This window comes from Rhinoderma darwinii, chromosome 2 (assembly GCF_050947455.1).
Source record: "Rhinoderma darwinii isolate aRhiDar2 chromosome 2, aRhiDar2.hap1, whole genome shotgun sequence".
Taxonomy (NCBI): domain Eukaryota; kingdom Metazoa; phylum Chordata; class Amphibia; order Anura; family Rhinodermatidae; genus Rhinoderma; species Rhinoderma darwinii.
The window spans coordinates 125,723,341-125,739,979 of NC_134688.1; positions in this window are offsets into that span (position 1 = coordinate 125,723,341).

Genomic DNA, 16,639 nt, shown 5'->3' on the forward strand with positions numbered 1-16,639 from the left:
CACCTCCCATATAATGCCACACTGTGGCACTATCTGTAGTGGGCACTGTGGCACTCTGTGGGCACTGTTCTATCTGAAAGAACAGTTTACAACATGTTTACCCCCTTTCCTGCGTAGACATTTTTCGGATTTTACTCCCCACATTTTTCCGTCGATATAACCAAAAGAGGGCTTGTTTTTTTGAGGGATGAGTCGTAGTTTTTCATTGCAAGATTTATTGTACCATATAATGTATTGGGAAACTGGAAAAAATGATTTGTCTAATGGGAAAAAACTGTGATTCCTCCGTTGTGCTTTGGGTGTCGTTTTTACTGCATCTACCGTGCGGTAAAAACAACATGTTAACTTTATTCTGGGGGTCAATAGTATTAACATGATATTTAATGTATCACTGTTTTTTTTTTTTGTTTTACTACTTTTGTTAAAAATAAAAACGTTTTGTGTCGCCATATTGGGAGAGTCAGAACATTTTTATTTTTCCGTCGATTGAGCGAAGTTAGGGCTTTTTTGTTTTGCAGGACAAGCTGTAGTTTTTACTGGTAGAATTTTGAGGGGCATGAGACTTTTTGATCACTTTTTATTAAATTTTTTGTAAGGGATGAAGTGACCAAAAAAACAGCGATTCTGGTGTTTTCATTTTTTAACTGTGTGAGTTAAATAATGTTACATACCAGTTACGTTAATTTTTTTTTTTACATTTCTTTTGGGGGAAAATGGGATATTTTTTTTTAACTTTTGTACATATATATTAAGAAAACTTTATTTAACTGCATTTGACATTTTTGGTTTGTCCCCCTAAGGAAGTTTTCGTGCACTACCTAATTTTGACAGGTTCCTATTAAGTCTTGTCTCTGGCAGGGCTTAATAGGAGTGCAAAGATGGCAGACCTAGGAGCCTTTATTAGGCCCCCAGGCTGCCATGACAACCATCGGCACCCCACGATCGATTCGGCACCCTGCAAAGTCGCATTGCTTCCAACCACCCCTTTTTTCTTTCTTGTTTTATAGGGCCTCTCAAGTAGTTCTTTATTTACATACTGTAGTCTTTACTTGTTTTAATTGCCATAGTTTACCTTGCACTTCTGTGTCATTCCTTAATACAACGACTGCTTTATCGGTCACATTCTGAATTATTAATCTATCCTCCATATGTTCAATTACACCGTATTTCTATCAAAACATAAATGACAAGATGTTTTCTATATTACGGAATTCATTTTTAGGGCCTCGCTTATCCAGCGCCCTACTCATTTGTATTTGGATACTTTTTGTATGATTATTGACCTTTGTACTGGTTTGTACTTTATTTCATATGTAAAATCTTTAATAAAAACAGATTAAACATAAAAGGCAACATATGATATAATAGCTAATATCTCATTTCTGTAACTGATTAGTTGTAATTAAATCCATTACGTCTTTTCAGAAAAACAGCACTCAGACGTTTCAGTCACAAGATAATACAATACTCTTACTGTCTTTTACACAGTAAAAATAAACATAATTCTCTTTTAAATCCAGAGCAGAAGATAAAAACTTAGAAATAAATATCCTAACATTGCTATGATCACAGTTACAATTCATGAAAGAATGACAATATTTTTATTTATTATACAGTACATTAAAGAGGCTATCCCACAAACGAAAAGTATTACTAAAAAATTTTGCGAAACTTTGAAAATAAGTATTTCTGCAATATAAATGTATTAAAAAAAAATCTTTCTATGTGTTGAAAAAACTTACATTGGTGGCATTGGTAGCACTCCCCCACAGTTGGTCACCAACCTCCTGCTCAGGCTCGACGCTGTGGATTGATCTCAGGCAACAACCATAATGCACTCCTGGGAGATCGAGCAACATCAGGGTAATGTGGTGTGGCACTGCTGCCCGCCCTCGGACCCCAGAAGGAAGATAGGTAAGAAATATGAAACAAAACATGAAATAATTGAATTTGACATGTGTTTTAGGAATTATTCACCATAGAATTAGTTTTTTGGTACATGGAATATGTAAGGTAACAACATAGAAATATATGTCATTTATATCTGTATAGATAAGGAATTAGGCAATAATTTAAGGTTGCCATAAAATAGGTACACCCTTGATTAAATGTAACAAATAAATAACATACTTTTTCTTAGTATGTCCTCCATTAGTTTCACGTAATGCGCTGACCATTTTTGTCATGGACTGTGCATGTTCACCACATAATGTCACGTCTATCCTGTTCCACTCTTGAAGAATGGCCTTGAGTGCCTTGATGCTCAAAATTCCCCACAGGTACTTAATAGTTTTGAGGTTGGGTGACACACTTGGCTATTGAAGCACTTTTCACCTTAGTAAATTATTGTACTCCCGATGAAGAAACAATTCTGAAACATATTTTCTTATAAATCTATGTTGTGTTGTATTCCTCCTAGGAATTTATCAATAAATTGACAACTGGGTGTTACCATATCCCTTGTCAAATAAACATTCAGGTGTGGTGACAGTGACATTGGAAGAACGTTTGGGGTAATCCTAAAAAAGTGCTCAATGAACCAGAGTGTATAGTAAGGGTAACACCTTTGGCACTCAAAATAAGAATTTTACCACCACCCTACATCATTGTGTGGACCATGCACTTCTCACCGTAACTCCTCCACCCTGTGACGCCATTCATTTAGTTTCCAATCAGATCCAAAGAGATTGAGCTTGGTTCAGGATAAGCGGCTTCCTGCGTGGACCATGCATTTAACTTCTATGCAGGATGTGTCTTACAGTGTGCAATGAAACAGTCACTCCGTTTGGCTTGCCACAGCTTTTGCCAGCTCTGAAGGTCTTGTTTAGCTACTCTTATGCACTTTTCTCAGCAAAACTCACTCATCACGAGGTGAAAGATTACGGCAATGTTTCAGGGAGCTTGTCAGAAGACCATCTTCGTGTTCCGCATTAATAACAGTGATTTTTTAATCTTCATGTACTCTTTTGTGCAATTAAATAATTTTCTTTCTCAAGTCTCCAGACAATTCTCTACCATGTCATGCCATTGTTGTCAGCATTAAAAATGATTCCGTTGGTAAAGTACCACTTCTAATTATCAAACAATGACACTTGAATGAGTGTGATTGCTTAACCCGTTAGTGACCGGCCCATCGTGTTTTTACGTCGGTCACTAACGGGCCTTATTCCGATGCCATAGACTTTTTACGTCGCGGCATCGGAATAAGTAAACAGAGCAGGGAGCTGTCAAATCTCCCTGCTATCAGCTGCCAGAGGCAGCTGAGGGCTGGGGACGTCTCTGCTCTGCTGGGTGAGATCGATATTAGTATCGATCTCACCCGTTTAACCCCTCAGATGCGGTGCTCAATAGCGAGCACCGCATCTGAGTGGTTTTGGAGAGACGGAGGGAGCTCCCTCTCTCTCCCACCGACACCCGGCGATACGATCGCCGAGTGTCTGTTTCTCCAATGGCAGCCGGGGGCCTAATAAAGGCCCCCAGGTCTGCATGTAATGAATACCTGCTAGGCTATGCCGGAGACATGACCTAGCAGATGCCTGTCCGTTTTAAACGGACAGGCACAATACACTGCAATACAGAAGTATTGCAGTGTATTATAATAGCGATCGCAGAATCGCATATTAAAGTCTCCTAGTGGGACTAGTAAAAAAGTAAAAAAAAAAGTTTAATAAAGTTCATTAAAAATGAAAATGAAAAACCCACTTTTTCCCCTTACAAACTGCTTTACTATTAAAAAACCAAAATAAAGTTAAAAAGTTACACATATTTGGTATCAACGCGTCCGTAACGACCCCGACTATAAAGCTATTACATTAGTTAACCCGCACGGTGAACGCCGTAAAAAATTAAATAAAAAACGACAGAAAATTTGCTGTTTTCTGTGAATCCTGACTTTAAAAAAATGTGATTAAAAAGTGATCAAAAAGTCGCATCTACTCCAAAATGGTACCAATAAAAACTACAAGTCGTCCCGCAAAAAAAAAGCCCTCATACAACTGCATCGGCGAAAAAATCAAAACGTTACGGCTCTTCAAATATGAAGACACAAAAACAAATAATTTTGAAAAAAAGCGTTTTTACTGTGTAAAAGTAGTAAAACATACAAAAACTATACAAATTTGGTATCGTTGCAATCGTAACAACCTGCTGAATAAAGTTATTGTGTTATTTATACCACACGGTAAACGGCGTAGATTTAGGACGTAAAAAAGAGTGGAGAAATGTCAGATTTTTTTCTATCCCCCCCCAAAAAAAGTTAATAAAAGTTAATCAATAAATAATATGTACCTCAAAATGGTGCTATTAAAAAATACAACTTGTCCCGCAAAAAACAAGACCTTATACAACTATGTCGACGCAAAAATAAAAAAGTTATAGCTCTTGGAATGCGACGATTGAAAAATGTAAAAAATTGCTTGGTCATTAAGGTCTAAAATAGGCTGGTCATTAAGGGGGTGCCACCAATCGGGAGAACAGGGGTCCCAAACCCCCAGATCCTCCTCATTGCTCGACTGCAGTGAGGACATTGAATTTAGCGACAGTCGACTATGCGCGCTGCTGCTCCATTTAAAGTCTATGGGATGACAGAAAAAGCCCAGTATATCGGCTGTTTCTGTCATTCTCATGGACAGTGAATAGAGCAGCGGGCTGCATGCTCAACTGCTGATCCATTCAAACGACTCCTCACTGCAGGGAATGCATTGAGCAAGATCTGGGGGTTCGGGACCCCCATTCTCACGATCGGTGGGGCTCCTAGTGATTAGAAAATAATCACCTATCTATTCTGTCGAGGTAGGCATGTATATTGGCTTACCTAATGTTATATTTTACGGGTAGCCACTCCGTTCTGGGATGCCATTGCTTCACGTGATCTCCACTCAGACTCCCTTATACCTACAGTGTCTGCTGTAGAAACCAGAGGTCAGTCTCTTAATGCAAGTCTATGAGACTCACATCTAGGCTTTCATAGACTAGTATTGAGCTACTGACTTACGGTCCCCTAGAGCAGACGGTGCAGGTTTAAAGGCGTCAGAACTGAGATCACATGACCCAATTCCGGTCTGGGATGGAGTGGTTACCTGTGAAATGCAGCACCATATAGGCCCATACACATCACTACATTGCACTGCATTACATTTGCAAATGGGGGCGGAAACAAAACACCAAGTCTTGTAACTAGCATAGAAAAACATTTTAGGATAGGTTCACACGTTGCAGTCAAAGCGCATGCAGCACTATTTTTCCCATCAAATTAATGGCAGATGAAACGTAATGTTGATAAATGTAAAGTAATGCATCAAGGACGCAATGAAGTATTAATGCATATACATTAAATGAAATAAAACTGGGGATAACGGAACAAGAGAAGGTCCTGGGTATTCTGGTTACAAATAAGCTGAGCAGCAGCACTCAATGTCAAGCAGCAACTGCAAAAGTAAATAAGATTTTTTAGGGTTTATAAAAAGAGAGATAAAAAACTGATTCAAATGTAATATTAACCCTCTATAAATCCCTTGTAAGGCCACATCTTGAATGTGAAATTCAGTTTTGGGCTCCACATTGTAAACTGGAGAGCATTCAAAAGTGGGCGACTAGATTATTAAATGGGATGGGAGGTGTCAATAACAATGAAAAGCTAGAGAAATTGGACTTGTTCAGCTTGGACAAAAGACACCTTACAGGTGATCTTATCAACATGTATGGTCAACACAGAGAACTAGCACATGATCTGTTCTTTCCAAGGACTCTACAAAGGACCAGGGGACACCCATTGCATGTGGAAGAAAGACGTTTCAGACATCAATATAGAAAAGGGTTCTTTACAGTTAGGCTGGGTTCACACACACTATTTACGGACGTAATTTCAGCCGTAACGGACGCTGCCGTGTGAGCATACCCATAGAGTGGTCAAGCTATGGAATGCCCTTCCCTAAGAGGTAGTGATGGCAGTTACTATGTCAGCATTTAAAAAAAAGGCTTGAGGGTTATAATTAATCTAGCAATGAATGACGTGTAATTTATTGAGAAAGGTTGAACTTGATGGACCTGTCTTTTTTCAACTATGTAAAAAATTTTACGGAATTTGCAACAGAGGCTCCAACGCATATATGAACATAGCCCAAGTTGTATTCTGTAACTTTTTGGAAGGTATAGTCATTTTTGCAAGTTGTCCTTTTATAATTTTGATTTTTTTTAAAATCATAGATTTTTTGTTCGCTATTAGCATGTTTCATTGGTAGCTGATGAACCAAAGTTGCTGGCACAACAAATATGTTTTATTTGTAGAGAGAAGTTTATGAATTTGTAGGGTTTCAGAGGGAGTATGGTCATTTATGCAGTGCAGTGTACCTACTTAAAGGGAACCCGTCACCAGCATTTCACCTATTGAACTTTACTTATCCCTCACTGGCCGCTGCTATAAAAAGTTCATTGCCGTTATCCCCACTCCTAAACTCCTCCTCCGACTGTAAATAACGGTCTGCAAATATTTCACGCCTTTTATCGTAATAATCCGGTCCCTTTGTGCGCACACACCAGAACAGGACATCAATGCAACAATGCAGGATTTTGTGTGCTGGGGGAAGGCGAGGAGCTGTCAATCAGAAGTAAAGAGGCGGGGCAAACTCAGAAAGACTTGAAGAATGAAGATATGACTCTTTCAAACGAAGATTTGACTCTTTTCAAACTAAGATATGACTCTCTTGTGCTCATTAGCATACAGTGTGGAAACACAAAAAAAACTGAATACTAAAGCTACAGAGCCGACTAAGAAGACAATTATAGATTATATAGAAATGATTTTTAACCCACTATTACCAGGTAGTGCTGGTTTAATAGGTGAAATGCTGGTGACAGGTTCCCTTTAACTGATGCCTTATTATTGTTTATTCAGTTTCAGCTTCTTTGCATGTTTCTGCTGCTTCAATCAACCAGAGATTTTTGTTTTTTTTATTTGCAAAAAAGTATATTACTATATATGCAGATATGTATATATATCTGGATTTAATATTTAGATTCTCTGGTGACATATGAAAGCTTAACCCGTTACTGACCGGCCCATAGTGTTTCTACGTCGGTCACTAACGGGCCTTATTCCGATGCCATAGACTTTTTACGTCGTGGCATCGGAATAAGTAAACAGAGCAGGGAGCTGTCAAATCTCCCTGCTCTCAGCTGCCAGAGGTAGCTGAGGGCTGGCGGCGTCCCTGCTCTGCCGGGTGAGATCAATATTAGTATCGATCTCACCCGTTTAACCCCTCAGATGCGGTGCACAATAGCGTTCACCGCATCTGAGTGGTTTTGGAGAGAGGGAGGGAGCTCCCTCTCATCCAACTGACACTCGGCGATAAGATCGCCGAGTGTCTGTTTCTCCGATGGCAGCTGGTGAGAGACAGGCATAATACAGGCATAGTACAGGCATAATACACTGCAATACAGAAGTATTGCAGTGTATTATAAATGCAATCGGATTATCGTATAGTGAAGTCCCCTAGTGGGACTAGTAAAAAAGTGAAAAAAAAGTTTAATAACAAGTGAAAAAAAAAAGTGAGAAAAAAAAAATGAAAAACCCACTTTTTCCCCCTTACAAACTGTTTTATTATTAACAAACAAAATAAAGTAAAAAAGTTGCACATATTTGGTATCGCCGCATCTGTAACGACCCCAACTATAAACTTATTACATCATTTAACCCGCACGGTGAACGTCGTAAAAAATAAAATAAAAAAAACATGCAAAAATTGCTGTTTTCTTTGAATCCAGCCTTAAATAAAATGTGATAAAAAGTGATCAAAAAGTCGAATCTACTCCAAAATGTTACCGATAAAAACTACAAGTCGTCCCGCAAAAAAAAGCCTTCCTACAATTGCATCGGCGAAAAAATAAAAACGTTACGGCTCTTCAAATATGGAGACACAAAAACAAATAATTTTGAAAAAAAAGTGTTTTCACTGTGTAAAAGTAGTAAAACATAGAAAATCTATACAAATTTGGTATCGTTGCAATCGCAACAAGCCGCTGAATAAAGTTATTGTGTTATTTATACCACACGGTAAACGGCGTAAATTTAGGACGCAAAAAAGTGTGGCGAAATTGCTGGGTTTTTTTCTATTCCCCCCCAAAAAAAGTTAATAAAAGTTAATCAATAAATTCTATGTACCTCAAAATGGTGCTATTAAAAAATACAACTTGTCCCGCAAAAAACAAGACCTTATACAGCTATGTTGACGCAAAAATAAAAAGTGTATAGCTCTTTGAATGAGACGATGGAAAAACGTAAAAAATGGCTTGGTCATTAAAAGAGCTTTGATGGTGATGGTTTTGGTAACATGCCAGCATGTAACACATGAGCAGGATGGCAAATTGGTCGTCAGACTTATTGGCTCCAGCCATAGCCACAGGATCAGGGAACAGATGGTTCCCGGGATAAATGAACCAAGAATCAATACACATGACGTAGGTTAGGATATAGCCAAAATTGGCGACCAAATAAGAAAAAGCCATGAGGAAAACACTGCTGTTTGAGAAAGGGCTGAAATAAAGAAAACCATTTATGTAGCTTTTGATCTGAGCTTACAAAGCTAATGTAGTCACACCGTGAAAGAGTTGCTGGATTGCTAGTTATCACGACCAGGTTATCTTGTCACGATTACCATTCGTGGTGAGAGTTATAACACCTTGTAATATCTTCAATTACTTTACTAGAGTTTTCACTAGCAAGGGAGGAGACAGGAATTGAAGCCACATTTCATACTTTAATTCAGTCACGAGGTCTTCATGAGAACATGTTTTTATAAATATTTCTATCACCTAATGACAAACATAAGGATGAGAGATGAGCGAACAGATTTAGCACTAATTGAATTTGGTCCTAATTTCAAATTTGGAAAAATGTGAAACTTTTGAGGTTTGCTGCTGCTATTTTATAGATTAAAGAAAAAAAGAGGGGAGAAGAGGAGATAAAAAAAAATGGAAATAAATTACCATACTCACCCGCCACTGATCTCCTGGAGCAAAGTGTTATTGCCGTCCTTCTGAGAGGTCGTTGTTTTGTCCCATGTGACTGCAGCAGTCTATGATTGGCTGCAGTGGTCACATGGGACAAAACAACGTCACCTCAGGAAGACCAGGGGAGGGTGAGTATGTTATTTTTTTTATTTTACAGGTGGAATCAATTGTGATCGGGGCACTTGTGATTCGTGGCGTATTGATTCGGACCGAAATTAATTTCGGGAAATTCGCTCATCTCTAGTAAGGATCCTTTCATAACATGTTTATGAACTGAAGGATATGCTTGTATACAAAGAAAACTACACCATCGTATATACTGTGACATACCTTTAGGTTTGTATGGGCCAAATGTATGTCAAATTGAAAAAAAAAATACAAAATCTTTGGCTATGGAATCCTCTTTATTTCTTTTTTTTTTTTTTTTACAATGAAACTCAATAGTAGGCATTGGCATATCATTGCATACAGTACACAAAAATAATAATAACATAATAGTAACTTTTTGCCAAAAAACATGGAGTGAAAGGAACCTAAAATATTTAGTTTGCTCAGATCACCAAGTACATAATGCAAGTCCTTATATGTTTCTGTATAAGCTCCAATTTCTTTTATTATTAAATTTGCTTTTGAATGTGTTAAAATATATTTTATTAGCTAGTAACATCGTTTTGAATCGACTACGCAATTTGCTCAATCTTCTAGGGCACCAAAATACCTTTTCCTGGCTCTGAGAGCTCAAACTCACCTCCTCCTTAACATTTGTTAGGGTATGTTCACACGCAAACTCAAAAACGTCTCAAGGGAAAACAGCTCCTGATTTTCAGATGTTTTTTGAGCCACTCGCGATTTTCGCTGCATTTTTCGCGGCGTATTTTACGCCCGTTTTTGGAGCGGTTTTCAATAGAGTTATGAAAAACTGCTCCAAAAACGTCCCAAGAAGTGACCTGCACTTCTTTTTCGCGTCCATTTTTTTACGCGGCCATTTTTCAAAACGGCTGCGTAAAAAAACGGCCCATCGGACCAGAACGCCGTTTTTCCCATTGAAATCAATGAGCAGATGTTTGGAGGCGTTCTGCTTCCGATTTTTCGAGCCGTAGACGCCCGAAAAACATAGGTTGTGTGAACATAATCTAACAGTCTAGGATGAAATAATCTATGTGGAGTTAATCAGGGGCCACTCACATGTCACTTCTTCCTACTAGAGAAAGTCTCTGAGTGATCAGTGAAATCGAAGTCTGTATTCAGGATGCAGATACAAGTGAAGGTGATGATCGGTCCCTGAAGTAAAAAAAAGAAATGTTTCAATTCACTGGTAGCAAGCAGACATTTTGACAATAAGAACTTGGTAAACATAATATATTAAAGATTTGTATAATGTTTCATTTTATAACGATTAAACTTTATTTACATTTAGGCCCCATGCACACGAACGTAAAAACGCCCGTAATCACGGGCCGGGGACCTTAGTGCAGGGGACCTTAATGTAAGATAGTGTTTTTGACACAAATAGAAAAATTAGGTTTCATGTTTCAGCATGACAGACTTATGTTTCATGCTTTCTATCCTGTACAGTCCTGCCTTTTTCTCTTGTTTATCATTTCAAATGTTCATAACTGACTTGACCCCCTGCATAATGTGGTGGTTCTGGGAATAAGAACAATGCTGTAGATTCACAGATATATGGGGGATCTGCCTGTGCAGAATGTCTGAATATTTGAGACCAGATACAGTTGTTTCCACTGCTGTCCTTGTAAGGAAAATATAGTTCTGGCACATGAAGCACATCATGTTAATTTTGAATGGGATTCAATCCACATAATACATAAAGCTTATAGGAGGATATCGAAGTTACATCTGACTGGGAAATCTTAAAAGCTTACCTTAATTTAAAAGTTATGGGGAGGGTTTGTTATATGTGTATAAAACCTCATGTTTACCTATATATGTCAGTAGTGTGAGAAACTAGACATGGACCGCACATCCACAATATATACATTGATCTGAGCCGCTAGGCATAATTTCTAAACATGAACATGAGGTTCTTTGTTATAATTTTGTTCAAACTGTATAAGCCCACTTGCCACTTCACGGCGACCTCTTTTAAAGTGGGTCCCTACTCTATTGGTTGCAGCACCGCATGGTGGCCACTGCCACCATAGCACTCTTCCTGCAGAGAGAGCGACCCAGAGGCCCAAAAGCACCCATGCTATCAGGGTGTGCCAAGCCTCCTTGGCTCTGGGCCACGTCCCCCCACAAGTGCAGCACTACAGAAACAGACACCTCCCCGCAACACCACAACATGTGAACAGATGGAATAAGCTCACCTTGCCATGCGCTCCTAGTGGCCAACTGAGAGCACAAGCAAGAGCAGAAACACTTATGAGGTCATTCAGCTGGGTCAAATGTGTGGAGTGCTGGTGGAGATAATTCCCCTCTCCACATTTATGTACAGCAAAAAACTAGTGCAATACCCTCTCCCTATTTAAACAAATATTCACGCTCAGCTGAGCCGGACAAACGTTGGGGAGATGGGTGTTGGCTTTACGTTTCTTCACACCCTATGTTTGTTTTTTTTAGATCTATTACTTACGTGCTGTAAGTTGCACTTACAAAGCAACTTTTTTGCTTTCTCGCCACTTTGGGGCCTCCGCCAGAATGACAAATTTACCATAATTTACGACAGACACAGGAGTTAGTTAGGTCGCAAATCTACACCTGCTCATAGCAGGCCTAGGTTTGCTTCTCTGTATAATGGACAGCCAAAGAGGTACCAAATTTATTAAGAGGTGTGCACCTCTTAATAAATTTGGCCCATTTTCTGTTGCAATGTCAATCTTAATATAATCCCTCATTATCTTATATTATGTATCTATAGAACATCAAAGTAAAGGAAGTCCTAGGTTTATGCTGACAACCATCATATCTCATATATCCATCACAGTGTGCTCTAGTCTAGTCCATAAACAACCACACGAAAAGTAATAAAAGAAAAACATTTGTACAAATCTATACATTCGTCTGGACATCGCCATGGTGAAAAGGATAAAAACAAATGTTTATAATACAGTCTCTCATTCACAAAATTAGAAGCTGGTGAAAACAAATAAAAAGTTTAGCACAAAGCTCTCAATAGCACAACAACTTTGGCTTTTTACCGCTGGTGAATTACGGTACTTCATTTTTTGGTTTGAAACAGTTTACTAAAACTAGAAAAGAAAGTTTAGATTTTACACTTGACTAGAGCCAAAGAGGTCTTTGATGTTGTACATCCTTCTGTGTCTAATAGAAATGTTATTACCGGTGGTTGTACTCAGGTTAGGATTAGACAGAGGGAAATTCCAAAGTAAATGAAAATCTGGTTTCCCTCCTGCACTGTATGTTTTAAATCACAAGCAATACCTCTATTCTTTGTGCTGCAGAATTCCATTATGATCATGTCACTAACCTGACATGTTATTTTGAACAAAAAAAAAAATATTTTCCTATCCAGTGCTTTAGTTCTAGCCTTTAAACAAAAAAACTCCAAAAAAATAAACACACAAATACAAGATAATGCAAAACATAAAAAAGAAACTGGATTTAAAAGTATCATGCCACGATATCACCATATTCTTATCACAATTACTTACAAAATATTTATATGTTATATACATATATTATATTCAGTGGCGGATTATCATTAGGGCGGTTCGGGCGGCCACCCGGAGCCCAAGGCTCCCGGGGAGCCCATGGCTGGCCGAACCGCACATGATCGTATGGGCCGCCTCATGCCCGGTGGCGTCGCTAGCACCGGAGGGGGCCCCAGTGCTAGCGGCAGCCACATTCATTTGTATCTGAGTCCTCAGGACTTAGATACAAATGAATACTACATCACGTTCCAAATTATTATGCAAATGTTATTTTTCGCTGATTTTCCTAAATAGTCGATGCAAATGACAGTCAGTATAATCTTCAAAGCCATCAACCGTTGGAGTATAATGCAAATTTTATTGAACAAATCTCCTAATGATAACAGATTTTTTTTCAGAAGTAAAAAACTCAAAATGCACTGTTTCAAATTATTATGCACAACAGAGATCAAAACATTTTAAAGGTTATAAAGAGAACTAAAACGGTAATTTGTTGAATTTGCAGCATCAGGAGGTCATATTTAAAGAAATCAAAAGCTCTTTCAAGCAAAAAAAAAACTTAACAGGCCAAGTTACATGTTAACATAGGACCACTTCTTTGATATCACTATCACAATTCTTGTATCCATTGAATTTGTGAGTATTTGGACAGTTTCTGCTTGAATATCTTTGCAGGATGTCAGAATAGCCTCCCAGAGCTTCTGTTTTGATGTGAACTGCCTCCCACCCTCATAGATATTTTGCTTGAGGATGCTCCGAAGGTTCTCAATAGGGTTGAGGTCAAGGGAACATGGGGGCCACACCATGAGTTTCTCTCCTTTTATGCCCATAGCAGCCAATGGCACAGAGGTATTCTTTGCAGCATGAGATGGTGCATTGTCATGCATGGAGATAATTTTGCTACTGAAGGCACGGTTCTTCTTTTTGTACCATGGAAGAAAGTGGTCAGTCATAAACTCTACGTACTTTGCAGAGGTCATTTTCACACCGTCAGGGACCCTAAAGGGGCCTACCAGCTCTCTCCCCATGATTCCAGCCCAAAACATGACTCCGCCACCTCCTTGCTAACATCGCAGTCTTGTTGGGACATGGTGGCCATTCACCAACCATCCACTACTCCATCCATCTGGACCATCCAGTGTTGCACCGCACTCATCAGTAAACAACACGGTTTGAAAATTAGTCTTCATGTATTTCTGAGCCCACTGCAACCATTTCTGCTTGTGAGCATTGTTTAGGGGTGGCCGAATAATAGCTTTATGCACACTTGCAAACCTCTGGAGGATCCTAGACCTTGAGGTTCGTGGGACTCCAGAGGCACCAGAGGCTTCAAATACCTGTTTGCTGCTTTGCAATGGCATTTTAGCAGCTGCTCTCCTAATCCTATTGATTTGTCTGGCAGAAACCTTCCTCATTAGGCCTTTATCTGAACGAACCCATCTGTGCTCTGAATCAGCCACAAATCTTTTCACAGTACGATGATCACGCTTAAGTTTTCTTTAAATATCCAATGTTTTCATACCTTGTCCAAGGTATTGCACTATTTCACGCTTTTCGGCAGCAGAGAGATCCTTTTTCTTTCCCATATTGCTTGAAACCTGTGGCCTGCTTAACAATGTGGAACGTCCTTCTTAAGTAGTTTTCCTTTGATTGGGCACACCTGGCAAACTAATTATCACAGGTGTGAAGGATTTACCTGATACAGCTTCTGTGTCGACTCCCGTGGTTAATCAGCCTGCATCTGTTCGTAGGTCTGCTAGAGTGACTCGATCTGCTACCACTCAGGCTGGTAGGCTGAGGAGTGGGAGAGCCTATCGCAGCCTGGCCAGACGGTTCTAGCTCCCGCCCTTGGTCCGCTTATACCTTCATTTGCTGCTTGTCCTTTGCCTGTGATTCTCCTGTTTCCTGGCTCCGCTGTTCCTTCTGTTACCTTTGACCTCTGCTTCATATTGACCCTGGCTTGACTGACTATTCTCCTGCTCTGCATCTGTTACCACGTACACTCCTGGTTTGACTCGGCTCGTCCACTACTCTGTTGCTCACGCTGGCGCCATGGGCAACTGCCCCACATCCCTTGCTTTTGTGTACCCTTGCCTTGTTTGTCTTTTGTGCACATATTGAGCGTAGGGACCGTCGCCCAGTTGTACGCCGTCGCCTAGGACGGGCTGTGCAAGTAGGCAGGGACTGAGTGGCGGGTAGATTAGGGCTCACCTGTCTGTCTTCCTATCCTGACAATACAACAGGTGTCTGAGATTGATTACAATGATCCAAAGAGCCCTAAGACACAATGCCATCCTTGAGTTTAATTGAAAAACTAATAATTAAATGTTTATGACACTTAAATCCAATGTGCATAATAATTTGGAACACGGTGTATAGGCTGCAGCCGGTCATATAAGGCGCTGGGAAGACTCCCTGCGCAGGCCGGCGTGATGAGGTACTGCATCATGCCGGTCTGCGCATGCATCTAGTCCGGAGGATTCACACGCGTCCAGCTGGAGCAGCCGCCACGGGGTAAGGTAAGTAAACTGTATATATTGTTTTAGGTGGGGACTATCGCTGTGTATATATTCAAGGAGGGGGGGATTGCTCTGTTACACTATTTACAAGGGGGAGTGCTGGGTGGCCCTATATACAAGGGGGAGCTCTGTGTGGCCCTATATACAAAGGGGGAGCGCTGTGTGACATTATATACAAAGGGGGAGCGCTGTGTGACACTATATACAAGGGGGGAGCGCTGTGTGACACTATGTACAAAGGGGAGAGCTGTGTAGCACTATATACAAGGGGGGGCTGTGTAGCGCTATCCACAGCGGTATGTGTGTGGCGATCTTTATAGGGTTTTTTTTTGGCGCTATTTACAAGAGGGGGAGGGCTGTGTGGCGCTCTCTACAGGGGAGCTGTATGGCACTATCTATAGGGGTCTGTGTGTAACGCTCTCTACGGGGGGGGGATGTGTGATATCTACAGGGGGCTGTGTGTGGCGCTATCTATGGGGGTGTGTAATATCTACAGGGCCTGTGTGTGGTACTATGTACAGGGGGATGTATGTAACGCTCTCTACGGGGGGGGATGTGTGATATCTATAGGGGGTGTGTGTGGCGCTATCTATGGGGGTGTGTAATATCTACAGGGGCTGTGTGTGGTACTATGTACAGGGGGATGTATGTAACGCTTTCTACGGGGGGGATGTGTGATATCTACAGGTGGGTGTGTGTGGCGCTATCTATGGGGGTGTGTAATATCTACAGGGGCTGTGTGTGGCACTATGTACAGGGGGCTGTGTGTGGCACTATGTACATGGGGCTGTGTGTATGTGGTATTTTACAGTGTATGGTATTATTATATTCAGGCGCGCAGTGTTTGATGCTATTATATTTAGGGGCACAGTATGTGGCATCATGATAACTTTATTTTCGTTTATAGGTGTGGAAATGTTGGAAAAGTGAGGCGCCGAAGACATCTGAGTGGCAAATTCTGCAGAAATGAATCATGGCCGGGAGAAGTCGTCATAAGCTCTGGACCGGATGGGGAAGAAAAGAGGAAAAAAACTACTAGAATCTGAGACGTCGTCACCTGTGAGTCACTAGATTTATAGAGAATCTGTCACCTCTCCTGACATGTTTATTATAGGAAATCCTTGTATTTCACAAAAAGTCTTTCTGCAGTCCAGGACTGATAGACAATTCCCCTTGTCAGGAGGACGTGTCCCTGCACAGTGTGATACTGTCAGTATGTAGGGACACAGCCCTGTGACAAGGGGAATCGTAACACCCATTTTTTAATGCTTGCCCAAAAAGGTAGTGTTAAAAATAGTTACGGCGCGGCAGGGCGGCGGTGTGGAAGGGGGGCCCAAGTTTGGTTAACACAACAGGGCCCATGGTCTACTTAATCCGCCTCTGATTATATTGAAAGAAATAGTAGCATTTCAAAGTAAATATGCGTATAGGGTGCCCAGAGAACTTGACCTTGATCCAGATGCATTAATGGGAAAATCTTGC